This window comes from Chlorocebus sabaeus, chromosome 11 (assembly GCF_047675955.1).
Source record: "Chlorocebus sabaeus isolate Y175 chromosome 11, mChlSab1.0.hap1, whole genome shotgun sequence".
NCBI lineage: Eukaryota > Metazoa > Chordata > Mammalia > Primates > Cercopithecidae > Chlorocebus > Chlorocebus sabaeus.
This window is the reverse complement of record NC_132914.1, coordinates 25,015,634-25,034,081: the sequence shown is the minus strand read 5'-3', so window position 1 is coordinate 25,034,081 and position 18,448 is coordinate 25,015,634. Positions and strand designations below refer to the sequence as shown.

Here is an 18,448-nt window from a genome sequence, read left to right as displayed (position 1 = left end):
ATATCAATGTAGTGGTCTTTATATATTATTTTCCTTTTTTTTTTTTTTTCAAGATGGAGTCTCGCTCTTTTGCCCAGTCTGGAGTACAGTGGCATGATCTCAACTCACTACAATCTCCACTTTCTGGACTGAAGCGATTTTCCCACCTCTGCCTCAAAAATAGCTCAGACTGAAGGCGCATACCACCACTCTCGGCTAACTTTTTTGCATTTTGCTGAGTTTTGCCATGTTGTCTAGGCTGGTCTCGAATTCCTGTGCTCAAGGGCCCGGCTCAACTTACCAAAACGTTAAGATTACAGGTGTGAGCCCCACGTCCGGCCATATTATTTCTAATGAGAGCATTTTCTATATACATGGATTACTATTTCAACTTAGAATCTAAGCCTTTTTTTTTTTTTTTTTTTTTTGGAGATGTAGTCTCATACTGTCGCCCAGGCTGGAGTGCAGTGGCACAATCTTGACTCACTGCAAGCCCCGCCTCCCGGGTTCATGCCATTCTCCTGCCTCAGCCTCCTGAGTAGCTGGGACTACAGGTGCCCGCCACCATGCCCAGCTAATTTTTTGTATTTTTAGTAGAGACAGGGTTTCACCGTGTTAACCAGGATGGTCTCCATCTCCTGACCACGTGATCTGCCACCTCGGCCTCTCAACGTGCTGGGATTACAGGGTGAGCCACCGTGCCCGTCCCTAATTTTTTAATTAGAAAAAATCTAGAGAAACAAAATGCTTTTTGAAAATTTCAGTATATTGAAACTCAAGTCTACATGGCAGAATAATATGCTGTAACAGTGACAACAAGTTTATCCAATATTTGCTCAGAAAATCCCCATGGTAAGTTGGGGGACACACTGCTTCCGGAGACAGCGGGCTTTTGGGTTGATCTGCCTCCCCTAGTTGGGTAGTTCTTCTTGTCGTATCAACTTTTGCCTTAATTTGAATTCACTGGGTTCCCCTGTCGCTGAGAACAATACTCTAGATTTGGGATTTTTAGAATACTTTGAAAATAAATTCAGGATCCTTTATAATAGACATCATCCCTTATTGTGATATTCAGCTTTTGAAAACTCAAATCCTTCTACCACTCTTCTAGTGTTTTTGTAGTCACTTTTTCCTTTATTAATGAAGCAGTTATCTCGTGAGCATGATTCATATCCATGAATTTACAGATATATTTACAGTGGGATTTTTTTAAGGCTCTGCATTTCCACCTTTTCCCCACACTTTTATAACCAAATGCCTTAATTTGAAGACGTGATTGTTGCAATGAAAGGATGCAGAGGATGAAGCAAATCATTAAAATAAAGATAAATACATTTGATAGCTTATTCAAATGAACTCACCTATTTGATTCTAAAGGAACTCCCTTTACAAAACGAATTCTGTGTTCTCCCATTGTTCAGCACACCTCAGATGGTGAGGTTTCAATAAGTGAGTTTTAGTACCTGAACATTTTTCTATTTTTAAACTTCGTACTGATATCAAAATTCATAGACAAATGCTTAAATTTTAGGAAAAATATAACTTTTCAACAGCAAGAAAAATGTGTGTGTTTTTTTTTAAAGAAAATGTGTACGTTGACTAGCTATTTTAGAAAGGAATGACAGAAATTTAATAGAACTCAATGTGTTGATTGACTCTTAAATAGCAAATACCAAGATATCTATCTAATGCCATTGGAATACGGAAGAATAGGCTAAACTGGACAGAAACAGAAGCTCAAAGCAAAGGTTAACCTTTTAAAAACCATTGTCATATCTTTATCCCCTCACCTCTCCCTTATGTTTTAAGAGTATTGTTATTTAAAAGTAAAAAAAAAAGTCATGTCAGTGTACTTAAATTACATTAAAAATCAAGCCTGAAGACTATTTATGAGGCAGAAATAATCCAACTATTATTTCTGGTGTAAAAAGTTTTTGGAATAACATCATTTGCCCAGAAGCTGTTTTCCAACCTAATAACTCTTGGAATTAGGATCTAAATTTCTAGAAGATTAAGACTGCATAGCTACTAGAAAGTACAGGTGTGCAGGAATGCCAGCAGAGGATAAATCTGATTTGAAATTTCTTTGAGGAACTTCTAGCTTGAAACAGCAGCCCTGTGAAAGTCGAAACGCTAAATAGACAAATATTGCTCAGCACATTTATTTTAGTTACATATATACTGAGTACTTGCATAGCAATCTCCGAGGTGTTCATTACCTAAGATTTTATTCTATTTTCTTGATTTTAATGATATGCTTAGGTTATCTTTGAACAAAATACTCGAAATGTACAGAAACAAAGATTAACATATTCTGTATTGTTTCATCTTCCTTTTAGTAATTTCTTGTTATTTATTTATTATTTATTTATTTATTTTTGAGACAGAGTCTTGCTCTGTCACCCAGGCTGGAGTGCAGTGGTGCGATCTCCTCTCACTGCAAGCTCCGCCTCCCGGGTTCACGCCATTCTCCTGCCTCAGCCTCCCGAGTAGCTGGGACTACAGGCGCCCACCACCACGCCTGGCTAATTTTTTGTGTTTTTAGTAGAGATGGGGTTTCACCATGTTAGCCAGGATGGTATCGATCTCCTGATGTCATGATCCACCCACCTCAGCCTCCCAAAGTGCTGAGACTACAGGCGTGAGCCACCACAACTGACCTAGTAATTTCTTTCGGTTTTTTTTTTTTTTTTTTTTTGAGATGGAGTCTTGCACTGTTGCCCAGGCTGGAGTACAGTGGCACAATCTTGGCTCACTGCAACCTCTGCCTCCTGGTTCAAGCAGTTCTCCTGCCTCAGCCTCTTGAGTAGCTGGGATTACAGGCACCTGCCATCATGCCTGGCTGATTTTTGTACTTTTTTTTTTGTAGAGATGAGGTTTCATCATATTGGCCAGTCTGCTCTCGAACTCCTGACCTCAGGTAATCTGCCCACCTCAGCCTCCCAAAGTGCTAGGATTACAGGCATGAGCCACCGCGCCCAGCCCAGTAATTTCTTTATGAGACATTTTGGAGGCAATGTATGTTGCACTCCCAGTCTACTGATGGTAATCCCATTTCAGATATGCCTACTACCTATTCTCTCTAGTCTTTTGTCAGGAGTTGTGTCAAAAGTTGGATGGAAAAGGAGGCAGAAAATGGGTTGTTGCAAAGGACACAAGAGTAAGGAAAATGGGACCTTTGTGTTCAAAAATGTTAGAGTCCTGAGGTGGAGCTGGAGGTGAGAGAGGAGAAAATGCATCAGTCCCTCCAGTGAAAGGAGAAATGCAAAGGTTAATAGCTCACTTCTGAGCTCTTTGCATCCAGAAGCTGTCCATATTAGGAATGCCGGTTGTCTCAAGATGGGGTCACCTGGCTATGAGTTTAATCGTGGGCATTTGGTTTCATGTTTGCCCATGTAGATTATCTGAATTATTTGTCAGTGGTGACAAACAATATTTAGGAAAAGTGGTTTGAGGGATATGTGGTTTTTTTTGGAGGTATTTTGAAATCTACCTCTAAACTAAGGCCGAGATGCAAGGAGATGTATCTTTGAATGCCTTCTAATGACCTCAAGTAAGTGGTTTCTAAGACCTATGCTTTAGTATGGTGTCACTGTCATTGATTGAGGGCTACTGTAAGAACGCGTCCCATAAAACTCATTATGCCCATCAAGAATTGCATTGCAGAGATGTTTCATTGCAACCTACAGTTTGTAGTCTCTGAGACTCCTTGGGAGAAATTTCTGACTCCACTTACATGTTATGTTGCCCCTGAGCAGTAGTCTATTTTTATCTAATGATGCGTGTGAATTGTATACCTAATCAGTACTCTTTTTTTGCCATTCACTACTAAAATGGTGCCAAATTTGAAGTCTCCATAGCCAAAGATATAAACATTTATGGAATATATTTACCTCAATACAACCTCTCATTTTTTATTTTCACGATCTCATATGCTTTTAAAATTAATATGTTTTGGTATATTTCATATATCAGAAATAGAAGAGGTTTCGCAGGCTTGGGATGGAGGAAGAAGAGGCTACGGAGTAGAAGTGGGAATCCAAAAAGGCAAAGCTAAGACAATGGTATTTGAGTGGGGCCTTGAATGGTGGAAGTGAGCAGAGATCTGAGACAGGATGCACAAAGGTGCAGAGACAGAAAAAACTGTGTAGTTCAGTATGGCTCAGAAATATTAAGGCAGTACTGACGTGTAAGTCTGTCAATTTCAGGTCATTAAATTCAACCTGCTAATCTTGTCTAATTTGGTGAATAGTGAGATGCCATTGATTTTTATTTTTTTTTCCTATAGGGGAAGTGTCAATATTCAGCATATGCTGTGTTTATGTCCTCAAAGATTTTTCTGGTGTGTGGTGTGGTGTGGCTTTGGGGTGGGTATGTGGCAGTGGATTTTGGAATTCAAGAAGCCAAAAGTAAAATGTTACATAGGTTCCGCAATAGAAACTGTGTAAATGCCTTTAACCAGAGTGGGTGCTGGGAGCAATGGTAAATCCAAGTAAGGGAAATTCAGTGGAATGATCCTTTGCTACAAAGTCCTTAATGGCTCATATACTCCAGAACTGTTCAGGGTGAGTCCATCAGCTACCTTTTCTGCTAAAAATTTTAGTCACATTGACTGAAGTACTACAAACGGTAAATAATGAAAGTATGAAAAGAGAGTTTTAAAATGTGCTCTTGCTGTAGATATACAGTTTTTTTCCTCTAAAATTTAGCGTTTCCTATTATTTCACATTCTGCATGTAAAATCTCAATGACAAGGATATAGTTAGCAGATATTAAACACTCATAAGCATTTTATAAATATTTTACATGTTTGAACTCATTGAGCCCTCAAAACAAATCTATAAGAATTAATATTATTATCATCATCTTGGTTTTAATTTGGGAATCTGAGGCATGCACAAATTAAAATGCCCTTGTCCAAGCTTACACAAGTAGAATTAAATGAACCAACCAGGATGTGAGTCTAGATAATCTTACTGCGAAGCTCACACTCTTAATAGTATAGTGCTTCATCAACCCAACTTTGAGAAATTATGACCTAAATTTCATTTTTTTTTTCCCAATGACTAAAAGTATGGATTTCTTATTAACTGGTAAGATTGATTGTTAATCACTTAGAATTTCAGCACTTTAGAATAAGAAGAGAGCTAAGAGGCATGTGATCCAACTTCTCATTCCTTGCAGAAAACCTCTTCACAACATTATGATAGATGACTTCTCTTCATCGTAAGTATTTTAAGAAAAAAAAATCACTAGTTAAGGAAGTCCATTCCACTTTGCAGGAGCTCTGTTAGAAAAGTAACCACCCTATATCATCTCTCTTCCCCTGTACTATACTCATTAAACATCAATTAAGATGTATTGGTTAGCAATAGGTATATTGTAATAATAATGATCGCTAACATTTATTATATGCTCGCTGTGTGCTGAGCACTTTTCTAAATGTTTTTCTATGGATTAACTCTTTTTTTTTTTTTTTTTTTTTTTGAGACGGAGTCTCGCTCTGTCGCCCAGGCTGGAGTGCGGTGGCGCGATCTCGGTTCACTGCAAGCTCCGCCTCCCGGGTTCCCGCCATTCTCCTGCCTCAGCCTCCCAGGTAGCTGGGACTACAGGTGCCCGCCACCTCGCCCGGCTAGTTTTTTGTATTTTTTTTAGTAGAGACGGGGTTTCACCGTGTTAGCCAGGATGGTCTCGATCTCCTGACCTCGTGATCCACCCGTCTCGGCCTCCCAAAGTGCTGGGATTACAGGCTTGAGCCACCGCGCCCGGCCGGATTAACTCTTTTAGTCATCGTAACAATCCTATGATATGGCTACTAAGTTAGAGGAAGATCTAGTAATTTACCTAAGGTCACTTTGTTGGTAGTGGAAACGAGATCTCTATTCCCATATAACTCAGTCCTAAACTCCAGTGTCTCCTGATTAACAGGACAGCCATCATGCTCCTTCTCGGTGAATCCGTGAAGACAATGCTTCATCATGCTCTTCTCCAGTGTGTCTCTTTTCCACAGATACAGCTTTTATTCTGTTACTTCTTCCTCACTCCCTCTCATACCATCGCCACCCACACCTCTCATACCATTCCCATCTATCTTACCCTTTGACTTAGTGAGGAAAGCCTTTTAAGCTTATCTTTCCAAGAAACGTTTATTTCTGCATCTCTGTCTTTGTGCTTGTAATTCTATTTGGAATTTTTTTCTTTACTCTTATTACCACTTCTTAATATCGAATTCGTCTTTCAAAGTCAAATCCAACACTAAACTTCTTCAAAATGACTTCTCTGTAAATAACGAAATAAAGTTCCTCTCCCTTGCTAAAGTATTTTACATGTTTGAACTCATTTTTTGGAATTATGGAATCTAAAATATACACAATGACACTAACAGTATTTAGGCTGTTTCAACATCCCACCGACTATAGAAATTCTTTTATTTTGTTCTTTTATAGATCATCACCCAACTTGAATGTTTTAGTAATGAGTATTCATTACTTATCAAGCCAGCCTGATGTATTGTTGGACACATATAATACTTAGAAAAGTTTTCCTTTTAATAAGTCAAAATTTTCTTCCTTGTAACTGCTTGTTATTGATCTAGCTGTTTCATTTAATCTATTTCATTGATCATATTCCATTTAGCATTTTGTAGTGTGTTAATTGTATGGTTCTCAAAATTTGGTCTTCAGTAACTTTGAAAATGCCTTGTACTTAGGAATCACAGTTTATATTTTTCTATTTCCCTCTATACCTTACATACTTAGCATAGTCTACATATGCAATAAATACGCAGTAAACAATGCATTGAACTATGTTAATAGCTCAATGTGCATGTGTATGTAAATATATACATACAATGTATAAACATGTTTTTCTTAGTTTAGCCTAATATTTACACACAATAATTATGCCCGAGAATAGCTAGTCTACAACATTTGCAAAACTCATGTGCGCACTCTCGCTCGCTTGCTCGCTCTCTTGCTCGCTCTCTTTCTGTCTCTCACTTGTGCTCCCCAACACTGTTCCACATTGAATATATAGAATGCCAAGTTCCTAAGATGTTCAACACATTTTTAACATACTTTTATGACAAACATTACTTTTGCACCAACCTAAAGGTACATTAATCTATTTTGCTCTGTAGGAAACACCACCAGAAATCTAGGTACATTACCTACTGAATGGCAACCTAAAAAGATAGTGTCTTCCATCCTGGAGAGGTGGCCTAGAAGAGTGGTTAAGAATGGAGGCTTTGGGCTCACCAAAGCTTGACTGCCGTTGTCTAACGGTGCGATCATGGACAACTTCTGTAACTACTTGTTGCTTAGTTTTTCCATCTCTAAAATTGAGATAATAGTACCTATTTCACAGAGATTTGGACATTAAATGAATTAATGTATATAAAGTACATAGAGTACATATCTGGACTTCAGTATATGTTATTATTGCTAAAAAGCACTCACCTAGTATCTGAAAAAATCTTGTAGCTAAGATAATACAGGAAATAGCTCTAATGATTCCTAGTGATCAAGTTTACTTTAGTTTATTTTCCACAACTCCATAGACCTTAATATTCTTCAAGAGAAATTCTTATGATTTTTGCTTTTTACTGGAACAGCTAGATCAAGAAGCTTTTCTACAGGAGGGATTTCTAACAAATAACAGGTAACTTTCTAACAAATAATAGGTAACTTTTTAATATTATTAAGAGGGTTGTTATTAGAAAATGACTAACAGAATTTAGTTTTATTAGCCAATGGTGATAAATAATAATGACATTTTATAATACTTAACAGTTTTCAAGTGCTTTCTTTATGCATGATGTCATTTAAAATGATAACAGTAATTCCCATTTTTAATCCACTGCTTAAAGGTAAACCACGTAGCTCACTTTTTTGTTTGTTTGTTTGTTTGTTTTGTTTTAATCAGGTGAGACTAGCTAAATTCAGGGAATGTTTAAGGGCCAAGGGTCCAAAGCCAAATATGACTTAGTTCTCAAGTTATCAGAATAGATGTTTTTGTATTTTTTGTTTGTTTTTTGTTTGTTTGTTTTTGACAGAGTCTTGCTCTGTTATCAGGCTGGAATGCAGTGGCATGATCTCAGCTCATTGCAGCCTCCGCCTCCCGGATTCAAGCGATTCTCCTGCCTCAGCTTCCCGAGTAGCTGGGACTACAGGTGCCTGCCACCATGCCTGGGTGATTTTTTGTATTTTAGTAGAGACGGGATTTCACCATGTTAGCCAGGATGGTCTCGATCTCCTGACCTCGTGAACCACCTGCCTCGGCCTCCCAAAGTGCTGGGATTACAGGCGTGAGCCATGGTGCCCAACCAGAATAGGGGTTTTAAAAGAAAATAAAACCATGTTGTCAGAGGTGCTAGTTGTACAATTAAAAGCACCATCAACTGGATTCTTCTGTGGGAGGCTGGAAAAAGGTTTAAATAAAAACTGGAGCTTTGGTCGGATGTGGTGGCTCATGCCGGCAATCCCAGCATTTTGGGAGGCCAGGGTGGGCAGATCACGAGGTCAAGAGTTCAAGACCATCCTGACCAATATGGTGAAACCCTAACTCTACTAAAAATACAAAAATTAGCCAGTCGTGGTGGCGTGTGCCTGTAATCCCAGCTACTTAGGAGGCCGCGGTAGGAGAATTGCTTGAACCTGGGAGGCAGAGGTTGAAGTGAGTCAAGACTGCACCACTGCACTCCAGCCTGGGCAACAGAGTGAGATTCCATCTCAGCAAAAAACAAAACAAAACAAACAAAAAACTAGAGCTTCTAAAATTTTTGTGACTTACAGAAATCAGAAAGGAACAATTTTGTGCATAATATATGCATATTTGTGTATGCATCTATATGTTGTACATGTAAATGTATATAACAAATGCGGGATGATATTATTTCTGAAAAATTTGTTTCTTCCAAAATAGAAAACATACAATCAAATGAGAAAATCGTTAAAAATTGAGTGGTGTTAATTAGGAAATTATGTTTTTCCTAAGGTCCTTCTCTGACTTTACATTCAACTTAAATACCCTTCTTTACAGGAAAGAAACATTTAAAACATGGTTCCATTGATTAGGTGTCTGGCCATGACTTTCTGCACCCAGAAACCAAAGCGGGCCACCCAAACCTGTGAAAGCACTTTCCCTTCTATTCACACTTCCAAAGGGTTAACTCAGAAGTGCTCTATTGTATTCCTGATGGTCTTCTCCGCAGAAAGCCCAGTGGGCTCTTTCAAGAGGCTCTAAACAATGGGCTCAGTGAGGCTGTTCTGTCTAATTACTCAAAGACAGGGATGCTAAAGAGGAATTAATGACAGTTGACAAGTGCAATTAATAATTATAGCAAAGCCGGGAGTCATGCAGCAGGCAGATGACAATAGCGGGGTAACTGTACATGGCAGTTTTCATCGGTTTATACTGTGTGTGTGTATTTAAAGTGAGAGGCTTTGTGCAGGATGGGCCATACTTCATGCTGACGGGGGAGAAACTATAATTCTGCAACTCTAATGGATAGTCAGTCAGTCATTCCCCACTCACCCTGCCCCTCTTCTCTCCTCTCTCTCTGTCCCCCTCCCTCATTTTCAGCTCTTCCAATTTGGTGAAAGAAAGGTAGTGTAACTTAAAACAAAACTTAATAGAAAAGAGCTACAGTTAGCTTTCCCTATCAGCTGGTGACAAAGCTGCTTAAAATTCCTGTTGGGCAACTGGAAGGAGAAGGGCCCGGGAAAAGGCGGTCGCAGAAGTGGGATTTCCATATCAAAGGGCAAGCCTTTGGCTCTGAATGGTAATTAAAGTACCCCAATTTCATCTTCGTGGTCAAGCCATGAAAGGGGAAAAAATTAGAGAATGAATTTTTCAGTCCCTTCAGACTACAGAATGGAAAGCCATAAATTAAATGAAAGTTGAGCTAAAAGGTGTCTAACACTTCAGTCTTTGCATCTAATGGAATCTATGATATTTCTCAAGCATTTATTCTGTTCACATTTTCCTTCTGCACTGATTATGAAAGATATAATGTCTGCTTACATTTATCGGCCACACATCTCGGGCTTCCCAAGTTTGCATAGCTTATCAGTTTTCATTACACTGCTTTGGCAGCTCAGTCATTGGGGAAGGTTTGCACACTTTAAGCAAACTAACCTGTTTTAAAAATTCCTTCTTTAGGTAACCAAGAAAACATTAACCAACTTGTTCAGTTTTTGATATATGTTGGTATGACCTAACAACTTGTGGTTTAAAATGCCGCAGATTTCACTTTTATTTGCTATTAATTGAGCCTCTTTTATTGATTGCTGGAGCCATTTTACTGTCTTTTCTCCAACACTCCCCATTTCAAAAGTCACGGCTTTATGAAATAATGATTTTAAATTGAAGTATGGAACTTATAAGCAGTTTCAAATTCGTTAAAGAAGAATGCCACTTATGTTCCGGGAAAGAAGGACTTAGAAATCTTATTTCATTTTTTGGATGAGATTTTAAACTTGGACCTACCTCTCTATTCATTAAAGATCACAGAGCATTTTCTTCCGAGTCGAGAAGCCTGGCCAAACTCCAATGCAGATAATTACATTCCACCTACCTAATTCCCTAGCTGCTTTAATTGGAAACAATTCCACTTTACTCTCCATTCCCGTTATTTCTTGTCCTTAAACTGCTTTGTAGTTTGTCAAGCATCTTTCACAAACTGTCATATCTCTTACACCCTCAAAGTACTGTTTTGGAATTGGGGTAAGATAAATTATACAGCTATAGACTAGTGCCTAAAGGTTTACTAAAAACATGCAAACCATGCAACTACAACAGTTGTAGTTGGACCCAATGATGTTGGACCCAATATTTCTGATAAGGGGAAAGCTATTTTCCTAAGAATTAATCCATATATTGTCAAAAGGCAATATTGCCACTTAGGGGGCAACAGTTGCTTCTTGGAGACAGCAAAAGCTTATTCTTTTTGTGTAGACAGCAAAGATACGTATACATACACAGTACACCTAGTGCATTAACATTTCATATTTGAGCGATTAGGCAAAACTATTTAAAATGGCTCATTGTGGAAGATGATAGTGAAAAACTAGAGAAATACTGATTTAGGCTTTTACCTACCCTTGATTTATCGATGGTTCAGGAGAGGAAGAGGGCAGTACCATTCTTTTTGCATTGCTTTCTTTTCTTGTTTCTCTTCATTTATTATTGAAGTCTGTGGTATATTAATAGTTGAAGAGCCACTATGATCTCCTCTTCTGTTTCTTACCTCTTCTTTAGGAATAAAGTGGGTGGACCAACACAGTACAATTATGAATGATGGAGACACTAGAAGCCGACACTAATCCAAGTTCTTAAAAGACTTCTAGAAAGAAGAATATCAAATTAAAGACCAAATGAGAAAGATCATAAGTAACATTACAATATATTAAACACTGTCTTTGAATTATCATTGAAAAAGTCATAGGAGATATATATATATATTTTACTAACCCAAAGAAAAAAGAATATGGACAGTCCCCAGCTTATAATAATTCCACTTAAAATTTTTCTACTTGATAACCCAAGTGATACATATTCAATAGAAACTGTACTTCAAGTACCCATACAACCTTCTGTTCTTCACTTTCAGTACAATTTTCAATAAATTACATTAAACATTCAGCACTTTATTATAAAAGACTTTGTATTAGATGATTTTTTTCCCAACTGTAGGCTAATATAGGTGTTCGGAGCATGGTTAAGGAAGGTGAGGCTAAGCTATGGTGTTTGGTAGATTAGGTGTATTAGATGTATTTTTGACTATTTTTTTACAACTTACGATGGGTTTGTGAGGACATAACCCCCTCACAAATCAAGGAGCATCTATACTAATGGATTGCAATAGTGATACATTTTCTAACTTGCCCTTCCTGTGACCACCAAGAGTATATATTGACTCTGGGATATCACAGAACAGTTCAGAATATTTTAAAATTATGTCCCGATGAGACCCATAATCCATCTAGTTCAGTATTGTGCAGTAGTACTAAGAATGTATTCTCTGAATGCATTGTTACCTTTGTAGATCAAACAGAAAATTTTGACAACACCCAAACTGTAGATTTGGAAGCAATGGATGATGATGAGATGATGATGATGATGATCATTACTTATGTGGCACTCACTATGAGTCAGGAACTGTTCTAAGCACTTATACTAATTCATTTAATTCTTCCCAAAACAGAGAGGTACTTACTATTACCATCATCTCCATTTTTATAGATGAGGAAATTCAGACACCGATAGTTAAGTAACTTGCCCAAGAATTATTTTGGAACTGAAGGATTACAAGAGCATATTGTCTATAAAGCCTTTATTAAGACTTTAGAATTCTCTCATTTTCACTTCCATTGCCTTAAGAAGAGTTAAATGCCATAGTAAATAACAGGAAACCTAACGCCATCCTTTCACAGGAAATTTGGGGTTTTCAAGGTTTTATGAGATGGTCTTTTCCATTTTGCCTTCAAAAGACAGAATGTCTTAAAATTTTCACTTTACAATGTGCGCCACATTCCTTCTACATGATAACCCATTCAATTATATTGAGACTTAGACAATTAGTATCTTAAAATATATTTATATGGGGGTTTCCCACACCTCTTACAAATAGTAACTGTGCTCTTGCTTTTCTTTCGTTTTGCCTTTTCCATCTTTGCTTTAAAGACAGTGAAAAATATAAATGACTTGAGGGTACTTCCAAAGATGAATAAAGATCAATGGTGTCTTTTCTACTATTTCTAGTTTCGGATTTTCTAGATTAGTTTTTATTTTCTAGATAAGATCCTATGTTGTATCTATGTTGGTATCAATGATTAATCAATAAAAGTTGAATCTTAGATCCCTTTCAAATTATCTGGAAACTTACAGGAAAAAGAAGTAAAAAAAAAAAAAAAAAAAAAAGTGCACGTGCTTCTCTGATGATTTTTATCAGGAGCTGAACAAGAATTCTAGTATTAATCTTTCTCTCAAACAAAAGTTTATGTCTGAGCTGCTTGGCAGGAATACGCTTGCCTCCTTTCTCTTGGCTTTCTCTTTGTTCCCACTTTTTCCCTCTTTTCTTTTTTGTCTTTCTTTTCTTATCTCAGTGTCTCTGTATCTCTTGTTTCCTAGCTCAAGTGCATCATTTTCTGCTATTGTGCTTAAAAAACTTGGCTGCAGGGGCTCTGAAATGAATAAAAATGTAATCCTCACTGTGCCCATTGTACGCTCTCATTTGTTTTTGCTGTATCGATTTATCAGCAGAGGGAAATTACTTGCTGGAAGAGAGGATGCCAGTCAGAATGACATTTATTTCATAGTACAAGGAGGCTCTCCAGCGTGTTTCCATGTAACCTAGATATTGGAGCTGTAAAAGGGCTTGTAACAAGGTTTAGTGCTATGATTAGATCGTGTGGAGCACCTTGCTTTCATAACAACAGGCACTCTGCAGGAGCTGGGGCCTCGGGTTATGGTCAACCCTCTTTTTTTTTCTTTCTTTTTTTTTTTTTTTAAGCATAGAGACAGAATTCAACAATTTCCTCCCCACCTAAACAGTTTCTATTCCAAAAGCCAAATCTTGCAGACTTACAAGAATAAAAGAGGCATATTTTTAGATGCCTGAAGCTTTCGTGACATCAAATTAAATGCAAAAATAGATGAAACACTTTCCTATTAATCCCCTTAACTTTTTTTTTGGCCTTTCCCCCTTTATTTTGGAGAAATTGTTCCATTTTAATTCACCAAAGCGAATCTTTTCATTCAGTGATTGTAAGTTACATGTGCTCAAGGCTACCAATTACCTGTGAAACCAAACACATTCTCTATGTAAAAACGAAGGCAAGTGAGGCAAATTGTGACAGCAATTGCTTTTGCTTAAATACTAGAGGTAAAATTTCATAGGTCTTTGCTATGATTCTTGTATGTCTGACATTTAGGAAATTAACTTGTTTCATTATGTTCCTAATTTTCCGTAGAACTGATACAGTTGGGATGTATGTAAAAGACATTTTTTTTACTCTAAAGAATGAGAGGAAATGAGTCTGTTTTCTAAGGAATGTGCTCATTTGTGTGAGAGTACATAGGCGATGTCTTTCTTTTCCCACCATTTCTTCACTGTTGAGATTTGTTCATTTGGTAATGTTGGCAAAAGCAAAAATGATTAAGATTTGCAGAATGAAAAATATTAAACTTAGCAAATTTAACAAAAATCTGCTCTTCTGTTGTTAGCAGGAATTTTTTTTTTTTTTTTAAATAGCTGGTTTTGTGATGTTGAGGTGTATTGGGCTGTGTGATTAAATATATTGCCTTACTAATATATTTTTTAAAAATCTGGCCAGGCACAGTAGCTCATGCATGTAATCCCAGCACTGTGGGAGGCTGAGGCGGGCAGATCGCCTGAGGTCAGGAGTTCAAGACCAGCCTGGCCAACATGGTGAAACTTCGTCTCTACTAAAAATACAAAAATTAGCTGGGCGTGGTGGCAGCCACCTATAATCCCAGCTACTTGGGAGGCTGAGGCAGGAGAATCGCTTGAACCAAGGAGGCGGAGGTTGCAGTGAGCCAAGATCATGCCATTGAATTCCAGCCTGGGCTACAAAAGTGAGACTTCATCTGATAAAAACACACACGCACACATACAAAACCTGACCATCCTAGTTCAATAGAAGAAGGATGTCTCCTCAAAAGGGTCTGGAACTTTCACTCATATTTAGAGCTAGGGTATAATATAGACTGTCAGACCCTAAGAAATAAGGCACATGGGACCTGTTTTGTTAAATGTAAAAAGTATTTCATTTTGGGAATTCAAGAAGGTCATCAAAACATTAACGGAGGGAATGAAGGAACTTCCTGCCATGCTAAATCTTATCACTAAAATGTATTTTGAGACTATAGTTGTTCAATCTTAACATACTTTTGGCAGTTAATTAGACAAATCCTAAAATTGAATCAAGTCTATAAACGATTAGGATAAGAATGAACCAAGTTAAATTCCTAAATACCAGGTTTATGAGAAAAATAATGAAGATCTGTTATTTGTATAGAAGAAGTACAGTAATTATATAAATCTTAGTAGAAGTAAGTTTTTTCGTTAGTCTCAGCTGTCTAACTCAGCCTGTTGCCGCTACCCAAACACTTCCCATATAGAATAACATAGTTGCCAACTTCAGGAAATTTGGTCTTGGATATTGGTCTTTACTATATAACTCAGATTTTAAGTTTAACTGAAAAAGATCATAGGAATTAAAGGGCAACGGACCTGGAATCTGACTTTTCACATTCTGTATGGGAGGGAGCTTCAGTATGAGAGACAGTATACAATATACAGAATTGTGGGCCTGCCTCTGTTAAGTGCCTTTCAATTAGAGTTGTTGGGAAAGTCTATGGGGAAGGTAGGGCGTTTAATTTTAGCTTATTAGACCTTGGCATCTGTCTTCTGAATTGGAAGTCTATTTGGGTACCTTCAGTGATTTCTCTTAATGAACTTACTTTGTACCTTTGATTGAGTTGACACCATAAATTACTAGGCAGAATGTTTTAAAAGTTACATAAAAATAGAGTTTTGAAAAACTCAATTGTCCCCATTACTCTTTGTTGAGCTTTTTGATTTCCAAGATGTTTCAGAACTTCAAAGTGAAATGCTGTTGCCTTTAGATTTTTAACAAAATCCTACAATGGCTGAACCTTTCAGCAAATCTGTCAGCTTCTCTGTTCCAAGGACAACTGCAGTGTCATTTTCTCCTCCTGCTGGTATTAATGGAACACCAACCTTTTGACTTGTTTAGGCTGCGTCTCAAAAAGTGTCTGTCTCTTGCTGGGGTAATAAGGTTAGAATTCACTAGCTGCAAAGGGATTTGTGTACTGACTAAAACCCCTTCCATAAGACCTGCTTGGAATAGGTTGGCACAAATACAGCAATGATATAAAACGTGCTAGGTGAATAAATTATATTGAGGATGATTATGCTTCTTGAATTTATATTCCTTTTTAAAAATTTAAACAGAACAAAAACTTTCCCTTCATAAACTTTTGATTTATTGTAGTAGTAGCAACTTTTTTCTACTGTATTTCAAACCAGAGGTGATTTTGGGAATATGCAGTTTAGATGGATTTCTAGAATCTTACATCTTTGTGATATAACTATTGTTTCCTAACTATTATGATTTCTCTCATTCACTTAACATAATGGCAGTGCTTGGTGAGGTTCAGTGTGAAGATATGCCTGCTTCACTGTCTTTAAAAGCAGGACTTTCTTGTGGTTTAAATATCATGATCCTATTTCCCTTCCTTCTGCAGGAAATCAACTTGAATAGGAAAGGAAAAAAAAAGCACTAGTGCCAGAAGTAAGTACCAGAACAAAAGTGATCTGAAAGTATTGAGTGAAATATAAAAGACCATTTAATTTGAATGGGTTGGTACCATTGTAATGGCAGCATGCTTAGGTTATATGTACTGTCTGTGGGGTGATCTGTTTTATTTCAGTGAGGTGGTTTCCAGCTGCAGTGGTTCATTACCGACTGATCAATGGCATGCTGGCCTGGGATCTCACCCTCTTTGTGATGCCATGTGATTGTGAAGCAACGTATGTGAACCTGCCTGGGTGACAGCTGTCAACTGTAAATGGCCATATGTAATGATGAGTAAAGTTGTTGTCAACTGTCAATAGGCCATATGTAATGATGAGTAAAATTACAGGCTGCTGTCTATTAGATGTAAGATTAGAAAAAAGATACACCACGAAAACCTTCCCTGAAAGGTCTAGAGCAGGTATGATTTTTTTTTAAAGGGCTTGTGCTATGTATCACTTATGCACCCATATTTCTGTTTTGAACCCATTCCTCTCTAGATAGATAAATCCTGCATGCCAACGCTGTCTCTCAATTGAATGGGAAAAGTCTTAGCAACCTTACAAATTAAAGACTAGAACCAGTGATTGCACAGGGGAACCTTCAAATGGAAAGGAGTTAGGTTAGGAGGGCAAGTGCAAGCCTATGAAAGGCCTCTTCACGTTTACTCTCCCTCCCCAGTACTGGGAATACATTTCTTTCAACACTGATCATTTACATAGCACTACTCTATGCCAGGTAATGTGATGGGCAAGTGTGAAATGACTACTTCAGGATAAATATTATTGTCAGTTCAGAGAGCTGATCAATGGCGTGGGCATGATGGATCGATACATCCGTGCAAGTCATTCTTTGGCACTTTTTCTACTAAAAGGATGTGTTTTTAATCAGTGACTTGACTAATGGTTGCCATTGTATGATTAGCCTTTCTCTATATACTATCTTCTTTCAGTCATTTGAACAGCAAGATCTTCTCCTGTTTATCATTTCTTTTGTGACTATTACAACATTCACCTAGGACAAAATGTCCTTAAAAACATAAACAAGTAACCTTACCAAAGTTAGAAAGACAGGCTCTATACAGAAAGGGAGAACAACAAAGAAACTACAGTCCAAGGATGAACACAAAGGAGAGAGAGAATGTGGACCTAACAAAGCTTTAAAAAAGGAAAAGAAGGGCCAGGTGTGGTGGCTCATGCCTGAAATCTTAGCACTTTGGGAGGCCAAGTCGAGTAGATCACTTGAGGTCAGGATTTAGAGACCAGTCTGGCGAATATGGTAAAACCCCGTCTCTACTAAAAATACAAAAATTAGCCTGCCGTGGTGGTGCTCGCCTGTAATCCAAGCTATTTGGGAGGCGGAGGCAGGAGAATCGCTTGAACCCAGGAGCTGAGATTGCGCCACTGCCCTCCAGCCTTGGGCAGTAGAGCTAGTCTCAAAGAAGAAGAAGAAAAGAAAGGCACGTTTTGTTTCTTTCTTCAAACACATTAAAGTAGTGATTTCCAATTTTTGGTGGACCAGCTTCCTGAAGACTATAATCTGCTTCCTTCAGGAATATTGGCTCTCTGAGTGTGGTAGTCTTGGGAAGCTGCCCTATGAATTCTCCCTCCAAAGGCAAATTACCACATGTCCAAATCAGGCTCTCTTCTGCAAGCTTCCCATTCAATTCCCCAACAGTGTATTTCCAGAAAATCCTGTTTTTGCTGTTTCTCTCTCCCTGAAGAGAGATGCTAAACCCAGAACCTTCTCAATCATTTTCTGACAAGTTCAGTAAAATTTCATCTTGAATGATAAGCTCCAGAAAGGCTCCACCCAGACCCTAAATTTTGAGACAGTATAAGAAGTAGCCTACAAGAAAATGTCTCTGGCATTTTAAAAAAGTAGGCATCAAGAGACCATTGCTGGTTGGGTGCAATGGCTCACGCCTATAATCCCAGCACTTTGGGAGGCTGAGACAGGAGGATCACTTGAGGTCAGGAGTTCAAGACCAGCCTGGGCAACATGGTGAAACCTCGTCTCTACTAAAAATACAAAAATATATATATATATCAGCCAGGTGTAGTGGCAGGCACTTGTAGTCCCAGCTACTCCAGAGGCTGAGGCATGAGAATTGCTTGAACCCGGGA

The 18,448-nt window shown here is 38.0% G+C and overlaps 1 protein-coding gene across 2 annotated transcripts in view; it reads left to right on the top strand.

Annotated features, from left to right (window-relative positions):
* The window catches only part of SOX5 (SRY-box transcription factor 5), a 1,032,593-nt gene that overhangs the window by 294,145 nt on the left and 720,000 nt on the right, over nucleotides 1-18,448 (top strand). The window lies entirely within an intron of this gene.